Raw genomic sequence first — 16,618 nt, 5'->3', positions numbered from 1 at the left:
ATTTATACATGTACCATAGTTGTGTACTGGATACAGAGTTGGCAGCGAGTGTATGTTCATTTAAGGAGAGTTGTGATAACGTTTGTAGCGTATTTGGTAGAATATTCAGATGTAGTGTAGATTAATTTGCCGGGCAGTTTGTTTAGATAGAATTATGGATCATGATGGCTTGGATGCTGGAATTTGTACAAAATATTTGTAAGATTACTTTATTGAACTCGTTTTCACAATTATTTTATCGCATTTGCTCCATTTACATTTGTTACACATTACATTAGTTACATAGATTACATATTTACGTTTCTTACACTCTACATAAGTTACATATTTTATAAACTTGTATTTTACATGTGTTAAAATTTACATTCGTTACAGAGCTTTATAAATATGCTACATTTTACATCCGTGACCTGGTTTTAACACATTTGTTACACTTTACATTTATTACACAGTTTTACACATTTATTACACCTTCCATTCGTTACATGGTTTTAGACATTTGTTAAAATTTACATCCGTTACATAGTTTACACAATTGTTTCATTTTACATTTGTTTACAGGTTTTACACGTTACACTTTACAATCGTTACACAGTTTTACACATTTGTTACACTATACATTAATTACATAGTGCTACACATTTGTTACACTTTACATTCGTTACATGGTTACACAATTGTTACATTTTACATTTGTTTACAGGTTTTACACGTTACACTTTACATTCGTTACACAGTTTTAAACATTTGTTACATTTTACATTTCTACATTTTTAACTTCACAAACGTTGCGTGTATATTCGTTATCTATAGGATTTACCTTCACATTTGCTGACTTTACTTTTGACATGTACATTTTATTACATCTTACATCCGCTAATAGTTTTACACAGTTGCTGCATTTTACATGAATATTGTTAAATGGTTAATCAAAGGTTAAATATACATTTGCTACATTTTCACTTTAACACATGTATGCAAGCTTTTAACATATACTCATGCCAATAATGGTTGTCACCCCCCTCCCAATCCCACCCCCCAACCCCCTCTCCAATGAAAAAAATTGAAGGGGTTGACAACCATTATTGGCATGAGTATATTTATCTGTTTCTTGGTTCAAACGTTTTGACAAAACCGTTTTATGATCAACAATGCTTCTTAGTTTTGAAATGGTCTTCTTATCTGAATTATATTTTCTGCAGTGAACAATATTTCAAGTCAAAAGTGAAGACTTTTTCCATATATTTGTGATTTTTCGCACAGGCGAGGTACGTAGTGATTCATAAACACATGTTCATGATATAGTGAGAATTTTTTAATCGACTCTGCATTTATCAGAGATTTCTTATTGGTGTGGAAAGAAATATGAGATACAGAGAACACTTCCTTAGCATATGTTATTCCCTCGTCGTGATACATAATACAATGACATTGAATAACAGCAAAGTTATGCTTGTCACCATACAGCTCTTTCTGTCTCCCATGTATGAATGAACTTGTGCAGGATAACAACCCAGCGGAAAGGTGATATCGTAAAAGAACCAAATGAACTGGATGTTTGAAAATATAATTGGTAAAACGTGCTTATAACAACATGCTCTTAACGTGAATCCACTCGAAAACCATAAAATCACACAGTGCAATTGTTTTATGATAGGAAATTTGATAAATCACGGGAAACAATCGTTCTTTTAACAAAACGACTTTTACATTGTGAAAATGTTTGGCAGTCGTTTACAAAACGCAGGACTGCACGAATCAATATAGCGATTATGACAAATAATAAAATGTTATTGCTGAAGTCCAATATTTGTCGAAAGATCACCAGGTAGAACTCGATATCATGGTCGTCCGTCGGTGGAGCTCTCCCCTTCTTGGGAACGCTTCTGGCTTTATGCCTTTGCCAAAGAAGTCAGCTCACTAATCTCCCAACGATTGTGACTAATTAGAGCACAGTAATCATCGGTAGTGTTTGAAGCGATCCTTAGAATCTGATGGTCGTCAAAAGACGACTCCCCAGCGAAATGGCCTCTGACAGTTCCACATTGGTCGATAGACAAAATAAGGGCCTACCGCTCTTGCAACGAAAGCGCAGGTGCTAATACTGCGCTAATTGGCTTCTAGGAACGGTGAACCCTCTACACCACACACAGTCGATTTCCGACTACGCGTATGTCAGATACAAAATCCATCTTTCCGTTGCCGAAGACCACGATAGCTCTTAAATGATGTTTTTAGAGTCTATCTGCATATGTGGCCTCGGTATAATAGGAATTTGGTCGTTTTTTGCCATCTGTTTGGAAGTTTCGACATCATAAAGTTTTGTCTAGATGAAAGACTCCGACAACATGAACTGGGCAAACACATTAGACTCGTGTTTATTTGGGGAGCGGTTAGAAGACAATGTGTACTTGTTCGCTAATGAGAAAAGCCAATGCCGGCTTTGTCAACAATGTCATCCGAAGGTACACGGTGTGCAGTGTTGGGTTCATTTCACCCCATTAACAGTGATTTCCGCATATTCAAATTGGATAAATGAACTTCAAAAAAGAAATAGCACGTTTTTATTTGTAACCAATAGTATGCCTTCATATTTGATTATGATCATTTGTTATGTAACTGGAACTTTGCGCAGTGCCGCGTTAAGCAAGAAGTGAGGGTTGTTCTTTTGGTATTGATAGTTGGTTTTGGCATTAGCTTGAGCGTTCAGTCTTAAAATTCTGTCTTTGCTTTTTAATATTTTAATATTCTATCTCTTGACTAAAAATTATCCAGCGGAGCAACAATATTTTAAGGCTTCAGAGTCGTGTACGCTATGACGGTTTTGTTTATCTGTTGTTTAGCTCCGTCATCCGCGACATTCAACCTTTACGTAACTATTCACAAGGTTGGTGATGTTAATGCAGACGTTTGAGTTCCATGACAAGCACGTCCCCGAGTCTCTATCTGTACAACATCGTATTTAAGACTAGCAAAGGTTTGCTGGAATCAGTTCTAAGCGGATACTTCAGTGAGGGAAGTTCTGAAATGACATTTAGACCAGGAAATAATGTTTATGATTATCTTCCAAACCCACATCACAAAACTTGATATCACCAGATCAGCATGGCAAATTCAGATTACGGAAATCCATGCACTCATCATGTTGGTAAAACATACTTCCAGTTGAAATAATGGGAAATCATTTGATGAGGGAGTTTTTCTGGTGGATCGTGCGACTTTCCTTGCTTGCGATTTGTGAGTGATCTTGATGAAACCTCGATGTAAATATATGCTTACAGTAAAATTCACTACAGGTGTCACAACTATACAGGGCCAGTCCTTTCAAGAGAAATCGCAAAGCAGGTCCGCGTCGCGATCGAGTGTCCGTGTTAAATGGTCGACCTCTGATCGTGTTTAGGGAAGTAGGAATTACTTTGTAAATTTCTTTGTAGCAGTGTGAGTACTGGTGTCATCACTTATTTAAAACTGATTCATAAACATGTCCTCATGATACTGTGGAAGTCGTATAATCGACTCTGCTTTCAGATGCTGAACATGATTATGACCATGAGACGGGTTTGTGGCTCATATGTATTTGTTTAGTCCAAATACGAATGTCAGTATTCGATGAGTAGTATATTACACCACAGCGACTATTGTATTCTCTTTAGTTAACCCACCTAAGACCACTTTAATACTATTAAATGGTGTTTACTATTTATCAGATAAATGAATTAGCATATTTCTAATTTTTCATAAATACAGTTACTACAGTTAGCGAAACAATATCGTTTGAATCTTAAACCTATTACAGCTTATGTTAGTAGTGGGTGCAGCCGCGAAGTCTTGGTAAAATCACTTGTTCTTAGTATTTCAAAAATACATACACAGATGTTTCTTATGATGTTTTAAACTAACGAGATATATTCACATTTGCCAACTATTTTCTTAATCAGCCTTCGGCCAGAAACTGAGACTAAAAAAATTATGACACGCATCCATTAATTAATCATCACTGAAATGTCATTATTGCCATTAAAAACCTTCCATTTTGCCTCTAATACGTCTGATATTTGATGGTTTCCCCTAGCAGGTTCATATTGCTCCTTGAAGTCCGATACAGTCTCCATCGCTTGGATAATCATGTTCAGTCAGACAAAGCAAAACGATGCTACGCTGACAGAAGGGACTGGTCCATGTATATATGTATATGAGTAAAGTGCTCTTGATTGGAGGGTTAATTAAAAAAGACATTGGATCGCCTTCTTTTCCGTATAATTTCTTGGATCATTTGTCATATTCTTGCCATATGCTATCAGCTCTTTTTTCAAACTGCAATAAAGTAATTTGATAATGTCTCATAAAATATGATATCTTGTTTTTGATATGATCGCCTCAGGTTTTCACTAATAAAGAACTGTTAGATATCATCATGTTCGTATTTATTAAATGTTCAGAATTGCATTTATGGATGGATACAATTCTTATGGATTTATTTCAAGTGTCGTATGTTACTGTAGAAATACGTTCTAGTCTATGCACTTTCATATATTATTTGGGTAAGTATTGTGTTCATAAGATGTCGTACCAAAAACAGTTTGCGTCTTTGCAAAAGTGACTCCGCCATCATGTACCCGGAATACTGCCCAGTGTTGCGTAAAAACAACGTAAAACACAAATCATGCTAACATGCCTATATCCCGTGAGATGCAGGGTAAAATAGGTCCCCAACCCCCAATGTTGTCTTGCGAGGTGACCGTGAGCTCAGGCCCGGTGAACTGTTCCTCGTAATATCGTCCAATGGATTGTCTGGTCTTGACTCGACTATTTACAGACCGCCGCTACATACCCTGGGTGCTGCTCTGAGCTGCGTTAAACAACAAACAACAAAATACGACTTCAATTAAAGTTTACTTCTCAATAACCACCCACAGTGGTACAAGAAAATACAAAAATACATATTTTATTACATAAACAGATAAGAATGGTGATATCAGTGACATAGCTCATTTTAACTTTTCAAAAACAATATGTAAATATTTCGACTGATTCCACAATGCTGACAGTTTTCTTGTGCAGATTAAACTTTTTGTATTTGTACATATTTACCTTTTAAAATATAATCCATGAACATAAAGACGACGTTCTGTTTCAAAGGCTGTACATCTAAATAAATAATGTATTTCATCTGCAGTGGTTAGAGAATCGCACAGAGGACATTTTCCATCCTAGATGGCATTGCAAGGACAAGTTATCCTATAAAAGCAGCAGCACCGCCGAACAGTTTTCATTCAGTTAACTGTTTTGTATGGAGTCGTCTTAACGGCTTACTAACCATTCACGTCCCAAACACAGTAGCATTCTATACAAAATGTTAAATGATCAAATGAGGAAGTATTTGTCGCTTTTCATTAAATCAAGTCGATTTGTCTGGAGGATATTTTGTCCTCGAGACGTGTAACTAACATGACAACAATTTACACAAAAATATTGAATGAACAAAGCAGAAGGATGTTGTAGCTTTTACATACATTTAAAGAGCTGCAGACCACAGGTTAGTCGATTATTATTAATGACATTATATCATCATTTACATAAAACCACATTGGGGTATATTTCTCACTGATATGTGTTGCACATTTAGTTGTATTTATTACTTCAGATTCCATTTGTGTGCTAACTGTTCGTTCAAAAAGGGTAGAACTTTATCGAGTTTCGATGAAGACTTTCACACTTTACACCCATCAAGTTGAATCTAATCACCAACTTCAAGTATTCCGAAACCTCCGGAGAGGGCGTTTCTAAGTTGGATAACTTGTGCCCAATCCTTTTCTTGAATGAATAAAATATATTTTTTAAAAAACCTATAGTATACATATGAAACGTTTTTCTCGTATTTCAGATTTGTTGATATTTCGTAATATCAGTCATAGATAATTTTGAGGATTTTTGTGTTCAATATACAATACAATTTTATGGGTGTATTTAACAGATTTACCTGGGAAAACCTGAAATACTGTTGTTATTGATAGTAAAGATTTACTCCATGTTTTCAGTTGGTAGGTTATCATATCCTACACGATCGCGGGATTCATTGTTAAAGGTAATGTCCGTGTTTCGATTTTTTTTCTTCGCGGACTCATATGGTGTGCAATTAGGAAACATGCACCATATATTTATTATAATCTTGTTTCTATTTATAATTTTTGTAAACAGCAAATTTGGTATTGTATTAATCTGAATATTGATACAGTCTCTTACCTATCACCTCTGAAATATTTTGCCGGACGAGTATCAGTTATGTGGACTTAATACCCAACGTAAAAAATACGATTCGTAAAATGTCATTTTTTCTAAGTGAATTTTTAAGAAGAATGGCAATTGTATAAAAAGAGCAAATTGAGACGTGATACACGCAAAATTCGTCCGAGACATACAATTACTAGTTCCTCGTAGATCGTGGGTATGGATTATTGAGAGAAGGTGATTTTACGCTGTTTGTAGCAAAATACCAGCACTTTTCCAGCCTGGGGTCACCAGAAATGGGCTGTACACATTGTAACCACGTCGGCTATCGAATCCGGGTGTTCAGCGTGATGAACAAAAGCTGTAAAAACCAGAAGGCTATCCCACCGCTTCACTTATGAATGATGTGAAATCAAGCGCATAAACATTAAATAACCTGCTTTTTTTGTCACGACACTTTAATACAGTGTAACAAAATAGATTCACTTTTGCTCCATGTGAAAGTGCTACAGTGTTGCTAGTTTACATTAATAGCCTGGATTAACAGTGTCTCTTTACAGTTCAGTTTATTTATTTGCATGTATTTACAATTCACGCTTATGATGAAACAACCTGTGTGGTTGCCTCGTCCAACAATGATGGAGAAGACCATCGATCCTTGGGGCCAGTGATCACAGCGTAATGTTAAATGTGGGGTATATGTTTAGGACTGAAAATCCGGGTTACAAGTCCCCACTAAACTATATTGAGGGGTCTCAACTTGTTCACGTAAGAGAATCGGGTGGTCAGGCTCGCTGACATGGCTGATTATGTGTACTCGTATTCCAATACCGTGGATTAATGCTCATGAGGTCAATCACTAGACTATTTCCTGACCGCCGTTACAAACACAGAAATGGAATATCGTGGAGTGAGGCGTTGAAAGAAGAAAGATGGAGACACTTTGACAATATGAAAATAGAGAACAGTTAAAACTGAAGGGCATGAAGGACAGGAAATAGCAACGATTTTATTTAATTTCAGACAATTAGAATTCAAGTGTATTTTTACAGGTTTTACAAAATTCATATAAGAAAACGAAAACAGGCGCAAATCAAGATCAGATCTCAAACTATAAAGACATTATTTTGCCAATATAGTAAAACCTCTCAAATCAATACCATTCATTTAACATTGATTTCTTAATCCATGAAACCCTCGAAAATGACTACTTATTAATCCTTCGGCCTTTTCATCAGCGCACCATCGACAGATGTGAGCATTGTCAACGACACTTTAGTGACTCGGGTCATCCAATCGAACACGCCCACCCGGAAACGGACGCCATCTTTGTTTTATATTTCTAATCCGTTTGAAAAGGATCGGTCGTACAATCTGGCTAACGGTTTTTCCTTTTATTTTATAATTCATACCTTGAATGTGTTTGGTTGGATACGGCACTTTTCGTGATTGAGCTTTGAATTTGAGTCGGGTTGGGCGTAACAGTCTGTCAAGCCCCGGGCTAAAATACAGGCTGACAAATTTGTAGATTAGCTGAAAATCAAACTTTAGTCAAGATTAATGAAATTGGGTTTCTCAGCAGTAAGTTACACAATATAACATGAAACTTTAGAAATTAGATGTCAATATGATGTTTTAAAATTAAATCCTTTTATTTAAAAAGACAAAAGTGATGTAAACGACAGTCTACCCCTCAGCAAAATAGAGTGATTTCATGGTGTGATGTTTTAGCTAAGATATATAATCTAACATCCAACGCCTTAAATGCAAAATGATCAATGTATGACGTCCGCGTGATTAGCAAATAATATTCCACATTTAAATTATAGAACTTATAACATAATCAAATAACAACTCAATTTGCTTTGGTAGAGGACATACTTCTAGAACAACAAAATTATCAGGTTAAAATTGATCTTCAGCAACCAATGTTTGTTGTAATGCGAGACTATCGGGATCGGGTGGTCAGGCTCGCTGACTTGGTTGACACATGTCATCGTATCCCAGGTGTGTAGATCGATGCTCACCGTTAATCACTGGATTGCCTGGTCCAGACTCTGTTATTTAGACCGTCGTCATATAGCTGGAATATTGCTGAGTCAGGTTCAAACATCAAATAACAGACAAAGCAGAACATATTGGCAATCTGAACAGTAGATATATAATGTGTATATCTCGAAGAAAATTTAAATATAGTTATTTTAATATAAAACTGAATAACTGACAATATAATTAATCAACAGCTTTCAGAGAAAATAGGAAAATATAAATGAAAGTCGCTGAAATGAGCATCACATTATGAACACAGTGACAGAAAGACGTTAAGAAAAATAGAAACACACAAAAAGCTCATACAAAAAGAAAAGCAAAAAACAATTCAGCATGTATACAAACAGTTTATGCAGTGAAATCAATAAGGATGAAATGCACGTACTGTGTTTTTTTTCAAATGATTAAACATAGTAATACATCTTCACGAATCCTGAAAAATTAAGTTTCCTATCGATTTTGTAAGAGAGGCATTTTATTCATTGTGAAGTGTTAAATTGAAATTGTAATCGATTTCCTATTCACAATGCACGAGCGTATGCATACAATAAATACAGGAAACGTAAGAAGCTCAGGTTGTCTGTATGTCATTTGTACGTGACGGACCACATGTGTAGGTCAGGTAATCACACAATGCTATTGTGGTGCCCCAGCCGTACATTTAGAAACAACAGCACCATCTTGGTGAAACGACAGTGGGAATGCTCTACCCATCTGCTGTACATTGTTGAAGATGTTGAGGGGAAGTCGGGAATGTGTAGTTGTGGGGGTCGTCTTATTCAGTTACCAATACATAATTTTTAATATTACATCATTTTTATTTTAAACTATTGTATTTTATGTGACTCAAATAGCGAAATGGTTTTGTTAAGGAGATGTTGCAAGGAATGGTATTTGTCGTTACCCATCTTACAAATTCAAAACAAAGGGTATACCGTTACACCCTGTGTGTCAAGATATCCCGCCTTTTACACATTACACACATTGGAAAACAATTATAGTTACAAAACTATTTTCAGAAATCTGTATACGATTCCGACTATACCAAAATAATTTCTCTGTGAAGATAGATAGATAGATAGATAGATAGATAGATGTGTGTGTATGTTAAATCTCTATAATTTACCCTTTTTATCAATGTGCACAGCATCGTCTAGACCATGCAGATTTATATAGTATGTGCTTGTCTGCCTGCATGTGTAGTCTGCAAGTATATATTCTAATATTATATCCCCCCGTAAGGCCTTATGACATACCTACCTACCTGGTACCTAGCTATCTTGTTTACTGGAAGGAAATTGATACAAAAGATCGCAGTGTATATCGTGTTTCAACAGCGGGTTATTCCATGGTCTGATTAAAAGTCCATTAGATCTGTAAGGAAGTTGCATTGAGATCCATGTCGGGAACAAAAGTCGATACCCGGATACTTGGGGACCATCCTACCTGTCGAGTAGGCGGGCCCGTGCTCATGTTTCCTTATTATTTATAATGAATCAGTTTGTGGGTAAAGATACCTCAAAGAGCTCCGACAGGACGGACCGCCTTGGACAAGAATTGCAGGCGACAGGACTCGACTGTGCTCTTAGATAAACTAACACGGGTGCTAATTAGCGAGACTGTAATGGTCTGGAAATAGAGGCTGCGTGGACAACGGACCAGACGGTAACAATGGCCGGAGCACGCGGACACAGCACGTGCCACAGTGTTTCTGATTTGATCTCCACCCCACTTGGGTAAAATAGTCCACACTTAGACTCTGGTCTTTGACCTATAAATATACCCGGATGGGATTATATCGAACAATTTAGCGGTTTAGGACTTTGATAACATGTGTCCGGTGGGGCTTTATTGTCCGCCATTCACGTGGACCATCTTGCACGTGCATATCTTGGGGCAGCGTGTGTCGTGCTGGGTCAGAGGTTATTCGACGATCGGCGATCGCGGAGGGTCTCGAAATCTCTCGGGATGTAAGGCGAGACTAACTAACACTATGACAGACCGTCAGTACGTAACCGAACGTCACTGCACGTGCATCGCACGCGACGTGCACGCGTTACGTGAAATCGTCAGCTTTTCATCCGATCGTCAACTCGACGTTTCTTTATGTTTCGAAGCCTCCTGCGTTTAAAAAGCAATTAATCTGACAATGTCTCCTGTCGGAGTCCTTGTTAGCCCCTTGGTTAGGATAGGTTGAAAAGTTAATGCTATGTTTGGAACCAAAATAATCCACACGCTGCACAGAGACAAGGCCAAACACGTGACTACAAACAATCTACCCAAATGGCGACATATTTCAGGCACACTTTGATAAATAAACTTTGTAGTTTCCCTGATTGTACGTTTGAAGAGACGGCTTAACGCCTAACCAGTGTGTTCGTGCGATAATGATAGTCATGATAATATGATGTGGAAATGCCGCCTGGTAATTATATATTTTTTGTATGCTTTTGTCCCAAATGTTTACTATGTGATGTTTCGCTCTACTGTAGTGAGTGAGTGAATGTGTTTGACTTCACATTGAACGGTATTTCATGTCTGTCACTTCGTGTCAGTTTATAGGGAAACAATGACGAAGGCTGACAAAGTCCTTGACATCCTAATTACAAAACATATTGCTTTCTTTTTATTTACGCCTTATACTGATGAGGAATACAATAAGGTAGACCTGTCAACTGATACGTGCAATATAATTGCTGTGTGTATATAATGCAGGTGTTCAGCAGCCATCCTTGTGTGTGTGTTTGTTATTTAACGCCACACTCATCTGTATGGCTAGCTGACATCGTGTTCAAAATGTGTAGTTCGATGCTCACGACGCCAACCACTGGATTATCTGGTCGAGACTGTCATTTCCAGACCGCCGTCATTTAGCTGGACAATCGCTGAATGCGGCGTGGAGAAGCTAACAAACAAGAAAACAATTACCAGATTGCTACTGCAACTACTACGATGTCAGTTACTTATACAGTTACTGTTGCAACCACTACTGCCTGTTACTGTTATCTTACTGTTACAGCCACTTCTACGATCCCTACACTGGCTGCCCATCTCAGCTAGAATTGAGTTTAAAGTTCTTGTACTCGCATACCAGTGCCTTAACGGTATCGCGCCATCCTATTTGTGTGAACTTGTAAGCCAGTATAATCCAACCAGAACTCTCAGATCCCAGTCCCAAATTCTGTGCACAGTGCCCAGATACAGACTAAAACGATTTGGATTCAGATCATTTGCCTACCAATCAGCTGTTCTATGGAATTCTCTGCCTGAAGATTTCAAAACAGCCCCAAGCATGCACTCCTTCAAAACACTCCTCAAAACGGTTTTATTTAAGAAGTACTTTGTCTAGACTCTCACCCAAATAACTTTACTTGTAGCGCCATGAGCATACAAGCTGGCGTGGAGATTGGCGCGTTACAAATTCACTCATTATTATTATTATTATTATTACCACCACGCTCTATGGCGTATACTATGACTACAAACACTACTATTACCTCAGTGGTTCTCTCATGTCCTATTATCATTGCATTTTCTGTTACCAGAACCGGGCACATTAAGCTGTTACTATTTCATGTAATATTAGTACAGTTGCTGACGCGACTGTTAACACTACCACTATTATTAGTTGTTCACAGGTGTTATTACCTTATTCCAGTATTCTTCTTACGTCACAGTGATGACGTCATGCCTGTGATCTGGTGTATCACGACAAGGAGCATTTATGCGAACTAATTTTGCTCTTTCACCGACGTCATATTTTTTTTCCACAAAAATATTTCATACATTTTAACACATGTTTACCCGCATGTCAGCATACCGATAGTATTGGTTTTGTGAATTATGTAAATGAAATCTGTTGAAATATTTAAAATCATACATACAAATTCACATTTTGTACACAAACGAAACAGACTTAAATACGAGGAGATATATCCCTTTATGACGAAACCAGATCCCACACCGCTCCTCGTATCACACCGACACTATGCTGAGCTAATATCCGACTCATTAAAACGGATAAAGAGTGAAAAATGAATCTTATGGGTAATATCGAGATATCTACAATTTTCTCTCCAATCAAATCCCAAAACACGTCTTTGTAAAGTAACACGTTCTGAAACCAACATGGTACATTTTATGGGGTTGTCTCAGCTATATGAACGGAATCACATTTCATGATCTCCGTGTCGCTGCGCGTGGACTGTATTATTAGACACATTGTCTTAGAAGAAAATGTTATCCAATTTTACTATTACTATGATTTGATCCATTGCTGGTGGTCTTTGCAATGACATTCAACTAATCAATTAAATTTTTAAACATAATTTTAATTTACTTTAATGAAAGACAAATTTCTCCAAAAGTGTGTCTCGATCGTGGGATGAGTACACCATACAAATGAATGCAGTGTTCTACTATGGCGATCACGACATGACAGACACCATGCTGAATTAGCAACATCGTATTTACTAACAAGAGCAAATGTTCATGCGGAATGTTACAATTTTAATGCTTGTAATGTTTTCTCAAAATAGTCCCCTCAAAGTGGGCAAAAAATATTTACACTTCCAGAAGGGTTGAGAGTAATTATCAATGAAACAGTTTATATCTGAACAGACTTAGGAATGTGTTAAAACGGAATTCATATTTGGTGTTTTTCTTTTGAAAATATGAACTGAGCTATCGTCCAGACTTCACAGCATGATACCAAAACCTTGACATGTTTAGAATTTTATATGTTTAAGTACTGAACATGTTTAGAAAGAAATATGTTTAAACATGTTACACCCCCAGTTGCAACCTATTAGCAGTCTAGTCTGTCCGCATTTTATGTTCAAAACAGTACATTCGTCTTCCACATACAGTTATAGATAGGGGTCACATATCCTTCAGGCTCTGAGTTGGTGACAATTCCAAGGTTCTGTGGACAATTCTAAGGTTCAAAGCAGCATAGGCTTATTGAATATTTTCTTACAGTTTGTGAGTTCTCTTTCTACTAGTATTTTTTTGCATTGTTGAGAACATGTGTATTCAATAAGACAATTGGAAGAGAAAACAAATCTCACATTTAAGTTCTCATTTTGTATTATTTACTTTATCAAGGTTTATGATAATAAACGACAAAAAGATGCTCCACAGCAATGTTGTATTAACACATGTGTTAGAATGAAGTGTCGCCACTGCACTGTAGCCCACACACTCAGTGGTCGGATTCAGCGTACAACACATAATTGTATTTGTACAGCAGTTTCACAGTTACAGGTACATATTGTGAAAAAATTTATTGATAATTTTAACGGTTCGAACAGAAGAGCTTATGTTCCAAAAACGATCAGACCCTGATAGCGAGCAGGGTGTCTTCCATACTAGACAAATAATGCCAGAGGGTGTGTTGACATTGGTGCGATCAAAATACCCACACTGGATAAATGGGCCATACATGGGACACAAGTGGTGGGAGACAATTTTCTTATTTCTCTCTCATAAATAACATACATAATGTATATATATTTTATTACGGACATTGTTTCTAAGGCTGCAATGGTTTTCTTTTGGTAATAACAGTAATGCAATTCTGATTATAGCAATACCGTATCCCTATTAGTTGTGCATGTGTTTTGATTACAGTAAGATAACAATAAGGACATGTTTGTGACCCCCGCAATATCTAAAATTTGACATCGATTTTCTTCCTCTACTGTGGAAGATATGGCGGTTTCAAAATGTTAACTTGTTTGAATACGCTTACATTTAATCACGTTCAAAATGTACACATGATTATCGACTGTTCAAATTGTAATTGTGTACGATGAATGCATATTAAACATGTTAAAATAAAGGCCATGTCGTGCAATAAGTTAACTATGTGTGGCCATGTCGTGCACTAAGTCAACTATGTGTGTGCGTGCGTGTGTGCGTGCGTGTATTTACGTACCGATGCAATTCCTTTGGTCTATATGTGTATGCGAGTCCCGTGGGGTCCTTGGCATAACATAGGTACCCAGTAATGTTTACTGGTCAGCTAAAACCAACATACATGATGCGGATGTCCCTGCTGATTGACGGACATTCTTATAAAATGGAAACACAGGCATCGTAAATATGCTGCAATTCTACGGAAATGAGTGATCGTTAGCGTTTAGTCGTGGTTATGTGCACACATCAGAGGAAGATATGTGTATCCACTCACATTAACTCACATAAACCCGCACACAGATACACACATATGCGTGCGTGCATGCAAACACACATACGCACATACGCACACACATACATACATACATACATACATACATACATACATACATACATACATACATACATACATACATACATACATACATACATACATACATACATACATACATACATACATACATACATACATACATACATGCATGATCTCAATATGTCTGTATGTGACATCACGTCAACCAAGGTGTCCACAATTCTGTAGATCCAAACTTACTCGCATTTTTCGTCATGTGCAAAATAAACGAAATAATTGAGCTAATAAGGACAAACTTTATGGACGAACATCTTCTTTATTCAGGTGTTGCGACGTTTCGATACAGATACTTGTATCGTTGTCAAGCAGGTATTAGGCCGAGCGGGACAAACTTTATTCGATACAACGATACAAGAATCCGGATCGCAACGTCACATCACCTAAATAAAGAAAAAGCTCATTCATAAAGTTTGTCCTTATCTGACTCTACACCTTGCTGGCAAAAAAAACCCAAAAACAACAACCAAAACAAAAACAAAACAAAACCAACAAAACAAACAAAACAAAACAACAACAAAAAAGCCCCTCAAAGAAATTTGAGCTTATGACCTTGTTACAAGCTTAATTGGAGGATGAGGATGAGGATGAGGACGATGATTTTGAGATTTAACGCGCGCTTTCCTACATAATGCTTATTTCACACAAGGACCCACCAGGCCATTTAGTGTGTGATCGAACGAGGGTTGATTTGACAGAAACATATGGCAATCTAAAGGGGGCGTTGGGGTTGCATAATTACATTTTTGTATGAATTTTGAATTTTTAAATTTGACAGAAGTGGTAGGGCGACAAGAGTGGGGATAGAGTTTAAAATCAACGCAGACATCACGGATTTACAGAACGAGATGTTTGGTTGGGAGTATAGCTTCACAGACATCTATACTAATCGTGGCCCTTCTTGCAGACAAATTACATGTCTGGGGCACAGTAATACATAGGTACCAGCCTCCAGAAAATTCCACAAATCGGGTGTCAGAGCTACTTGCCCCGCATGGCCTAAATGCCGATAATATTGCAGCTGCCGTTAACATGTTCACAAATTAGCGACGGGACTGATTCGGAATTTATCACTTCCGAGAGGCAGTGCCGCCTCGGAATTCTCCTGTGTCCGGGAACTTCCTAATTTCCTCATGCTGCCATTATGTTGAAGGCGAACACACGTGAATACCGGAGACACACGTGTGAATCAGCTCTAGCGTGCAAAACATGTTCACACCTTACTTGGTGTTAAGGCTGAGTCTTGTTGTCGTACACTGACATGTCTGGCGGAAGTCAAATTTAACAATACAAGACTGGTAAAATAGTGTTGATCGCGTTAATACCGATTACGTATTACAGAATAATTGAGAGAGAGAAATGAAATGCATAATCTTCATTTTGGCTGATGAGGCTTATTGATATCGGTTAAAACTGGTTTGTTCATTGTTAGAGTGAACTTTCAAATTTGTAACTTGTACAAATATTTCTTTCCGTTTTGATGTTAACATTGAGAAACATTTGCTGAACTAATTTAGTTAGCATGTTGACTGTTTTCTATTTATTTATTTCCATTCAGTTTTCTTTTCACAGAACACTACTTAAACTTAGTGTAATTTATTGTTTAAATGTCTATACATTTGTTCTGAAATATATATATTGTTTAAATTATGCACACACAATAATATAACAGGAGTGAAGGATGAACCCAGAAAAACCCATCCTGGAAAAATTCTAACGGTACAAAGTTCAAATTGAATCACGGTGTATCAACTTAATGCTGACATACATCAAGGTTCAAAACAAAGTATTTCACCTCCTAATTATCTACGAAGTATCTACATGTATAAAGTAATTGTCTTATACAATTCCATGTAAGAACTTTTCAGGAAACGTTAACGCGGAGCTTCTTGCCTTGCCTGACCGAGGACTGTCTGTCTGCGATGAAGAAACTAACGCATGGAGATTTGGGGAAATCGATCGCAAATTAAATAAGTCACGAGCGTTCAAAACACGAACCAATCAGATTGCTGCTAGAGCTAATTAATATCAACAAATATAACCATCGCCGCG

The sequence above is a fragment of the Haliotis rubra genome, unplaced genomic scaffold (genome assembly GCF_003918875.1).
Source record: "Haliotis rubra isolate DU_JTF1 unplaced genomic scaffold, ASM391887v1 Scf605, whole genome shotgun sequence".
NCBI lineage: Eukaryota > Metazoa > Mollusca > Gastropoda > Lepetellida > Haliotidae > Haliotis > Haliotis rubra.
Note: the sequence above shows the minus strand (reverse complement) of the source record.